Source organism: Phymastichus coffea, unplaced genomic scaffold, assembly GCF_024137745.1.
Source record: "Phymastichus coffea isolate CEN01 unplaced genomic scaffold, Cenicafe_Pcof_1.1 PCOF00089, whole genome shotgun sequence".
Classification (NCBI taxonomy): domain Eukaryota; kingdom Metazoa; phylum Arthropoda; class Insecta; order Hymenoptera; family Eulophidae; genus Phymastichus; species Phymastichus coffea.
In genome coordinates, this window is record NW_026706900.1 from 1,035,785 (window position 1) to 1,040,000 (window position 4,216).

Genomic DNA, 4,216 nt, shown 5'->3' on the forward strand with positions numbered 1-4,216 from the left:
AACGTCGTGCGCGGCGAGTCACTTGTGAATACAGCAAGTCCCTGGCCTGAAACGTCGTGCGCGGCGAGTCACTTGTGAATACAGCAAGTGCCTGGCCTGAAACGTCGTGCGCGGCGAGTCACTTGTCAATACAGCAAGTCCCTGGCCTGAAACGTCGTGCGCGGCGAGTCACTTGTCAATACAGCAAGTCCCTGGCCTGAAACGTCGTGCGCGGCGAGTCACTTGTGAATACAGCAAGTCCCTGGCCTGAAACGTCGTGCGCGGCGAGTCACTTGTGAATACAGCAAGTCCCTGGCCTGAAACGTCGTGCGCGGCGAGTCACTTGTCAATACAGCAAGTCCCAGGCCTGAAACGTCGTGCGCGGCGAGTCACTTGTGAATACAGCAAGTCCCTGGCCTGAAACGTCGTGCGCGGCGAGTCACTTGTGAATACAGCAAGTGCCTGGCCTGAAACGTCGTGCGCGGCGAGTCACTTGTCAATACAGCAAGTCCCTGGCCTGAAACCTCGTGCGCGGCGAGTCACTTGTAAATCCATCAAGTGCCTGGCCTGAAACGTCGTGCGCGGCGAGTCACTTGTAAATCCAGCAAGTCCCTGTCCTGAAACGTCGTGCGCGGCGAGTCACTTGTCAATACAGCAAGTCCCTGGCCTGAAACGTCGTGCGCGGCGAGTCACTTGTGAATACAGCAAGTCCCTGGCCTGAAACGTCGTGCGCGGCGAGTCACTTGTGAATACAGCAAGTGCCTGGCCTGAAACGTCGTGCGCGGCGAGTCACTTGTGAATACAGCAAGTCCCTGGCCTGAAACGTCGTGCGCGGCGAGTCACTTGTAAATCCATCAAGTGCCTGGCCTGAAACGTCGTGCGCGGCGAGTCACTTGTGAATACAGCAAGTGCCTGGCCTGAAACGTCGTGCGCGGCGAGTCACTTGTAAATCCATCAAGTCCCTGGCCTGAAACGTCGTGCGCGGCGAGTCACTTGTGAATACAGCAAGTCCCTGGCCTGAAACGTCGTGCGCGGCGAGTCACTTGTGAATACAGCAAGTCCCTGGCCTGAAACGTCGTGCGCGGCGAGTCACTTGTGAATACAGCAAGTCCCTGGCCTGAAACGTCGTGCGCGGCGAGTCACTTGTAAATCCATCAAGTGCCTGGCCTGAAACGTCGTGCGCGGCGAGTCACTTGTGAATACAGCAAGTCCCTGGCCTGAAACGTCGTGCGCGGCGAGTCACTTGTAAATCCATCAAGTCCCTGGCCTGAAACGTCGTGCGCGGCGAGTCACTTGTGAATACAGCAAGTCCCTGGCCTGAAACGTCGTGCGCGGCGAGTCACTTGTCAATACAGCAAGTCCCAGGCCTGAAACGTCGTGCGCGGCGAGTCACTTGTGAATACAGCAAGTCCCTGGCCTGAAACGTCGTGCGCGGCGAGTCACTTGTCAATACAGCAAGTCCCTGGCCTGAAACGTCGAGCGCGGCGAGTCACTTGTGAATACAGCAAGTCCCTGGCCTGAAACGTCGTGCGCGGCGAGTCACTTGTGAATACAGCAAGTCCCTGGCCTGAAACGTCGTGCGCGGCGAGTCACTTGTCAATACAGCAAGTCCCAGGCCTGAAACGTCGTGCGCGGCGAGTCACTTGTGAATACAGCAAGTCCCTGGCCTGAAACGTCGTGCGCGGCGAGTCACTTGTGAATACAGCAAGTGCCTGGCCTGAAACGTCGTGCGCGGCGAGTCACTTGTCAATACAGCAAGTCCCTGGCCTGAAACGTCGTGCGCGGCGAGTCACTTGTAAATCCATCAAGTGCCTGGCCTGAAACGTCGTGCGCGGCGAGTCACTTGTAAATCCAGCAAGTCCCTGTCCTGAAACGTCGTGCGCGGCGAGTCACTTGTCAATACAGCAAGTCCCTGGCCTGAAAAGTCGTGCGCGGCGAGTCACTTGTGAATACAGCAAGTCCCTGGCCTGAAACGTCGTGCGCGGCGAGTCACTTGTGAATACAGCAAGTCCCTGGCCTGAAACGTCGTGCGCGGCGAGTCACTTGTCAATACAGCAAGTCCCTGGCCTGAAACGTCGTGCGCGGCGAGTCACTTGTGAATACAGCAAGTCCCTGGCCTGAAACGTCGTGTGCGGCGAGTCACTTGTAAATCCAGCAAGTCCCTGTCCTGAAACGTCGTGCGCGGCGAGTCACTTGTGAATACAGCAAGTCCCTGGCCTGAAACGTCGTGCGCGGCGAGTCACTTGTCAATACAGCAAGTCCCTGGCCTGAAACGTCGTGCGCGGCGAGTCACTTGTGAATACAGCAAGTCCCAGGCCTGAAACGTTGTGCGCGGCGAGTCACTTGTAAATCCATCAAGTGCCTGGCCTGAAACGTCGTGCGCGGCGAGTCACTTGTAAATCCAGCAAGTCCCTGTCCTGAAACGTCGTGCGCGGCGAGTCACTTGTCAATACAGCAAGTCCCTGGCCTGAAACGTCGTGCGCGGCGAGTCACTTGTCAATACAGCAAGTCCCTGGCCTGAAACGTCGTGCGCGGCGAGTCACTTGTCAATACAGCAAGTCCCTGGCCTGAAACGTCGTGCGCGGCGAGTCACTTGTGAATACAGCAAGTCCCTGGCCTGAAACGTCGTGCGCGGCGAGTCACTTGTGAATACAGCAAGTCCCTGGCCTGAAACGTCGTGCGCGGCGAGTCACTTGTGAATACAGCAAGTCCCTGGCCTGAAACGTCGTGCGCGGCGAGTCACTTGTAAATCCATCAAGTGCCTGGCCTGAAACGTCGTGCGCGGCGAGTCACTTGTGAATACAGCAAGTCCCTGGCCTGAAACGTCGTGCGCGGCGAGTCACTTGTAAATCCAGCAAGTCCCTGGCCTGAAACGTCGTGCGCGGCGAGTCACTTGTAAATCCATCAAGTGCCTGGCCTGAAACGTCGTGTGCGGCGAGTCACTTGTAAATCCAGCAAGTCCCTGTCCTGAAACGTCGTGCGCGGCGAGTCACTTGTCAATACAGCAAGTCCCTGGCCTGAAACGTCGTGCGCGGCGAGTCACTTGTGAATACAGCAAGTCCCAGGCCTGAAACGTCGTGCGCGGCGAGTCACTTGTGAATACAGCAAGTCCCTGGCCTGAAACGTCGTGCGCGGCGAGTCACTTGTGAATCCAGCAAGTCCCTGGCCTGAAACGTCGTGCGCGGCGAGTCACTTGTAAATCCATCAAGTGCCTGGCCTGAAACGTCGTGCGCGGCGAGTCACTTGTCAATACAGCAAGTCCCTGGCCTGAAACGTCGTGCGCGGCGAGTCACTTGTGAATACAGCAAGTCCCTGGCCTGAAACGTCGTGCGCGGCGAGTCACTTGTCAATACAGCAAGTCCCTGGCCTGAAACGTCGTGCGCGGCGAGTCACTTGTGAATACAGCAAGTCCCTGGCCTGAAACGTCGTGCGCGGCGAGTCACTTGTAAATCCAGCAAGTCCCTGGCCTGAAACGTCGTGCGCGGCGAGTCACTTGTGAATACAGCAAGTGCCTGGCCTGAAACGTCGTGCGCGGCGAGTCACTTGTCAATACAGCAAGTCCCTGGCCTGAAACGTCGTGCGCGGCGAGTCACTTGTGAATACAGCAAGTCCCTGGCCTGAAACGTCGTGCGCGGCGAGTCACTTGTGAATACAGCAAGTGCCTGGCCTGAAACGTCGTGCGCGGCGAGTCACTTGTAAATCCAGCAAGTCCCTGGCCTGAAACGTCGTGCGCGGCGAGTCACTTGTGAATACAGCAAGTGCCTGGCCTGAAACGTCGTGCGCGGCGAGTCACTTGTCAATACAGCAAGTCCCTGGCCTGAAACGTCGTGCCCGGCGATTTCCTCGTCAATGATGTTCGAAGAAGCTTCGGAGGATCCGCCCTTTCGATGAGGTTTTTGCCCATATAAAACAATGCTCAAGACCATTCGGCGCCGATGCCTCGGCGGCCCTTTCGGTATATGTAAGAGAGGTGCTCGAGTCGATGTAATCGTCTTGGGTATGCTCTCCATCGTTGTCATCCACTGCATTACCGCGGGTCGGTGTCTCTGACCGAATGGCCCTTATGCGGTAGGCGCCGTAGGCGTTACGAGTTCGTCGATTCTTCATTGAATCGTCGATAAATACCGAGCATCGACTCACTCGATTCCGAGCGAGAATAAACTTTTGCACGTCATTTCCACGCGAATGGCGATGAAATGTCGCTGACCACGACGACTTGGCATTTTTGTCTAACGTC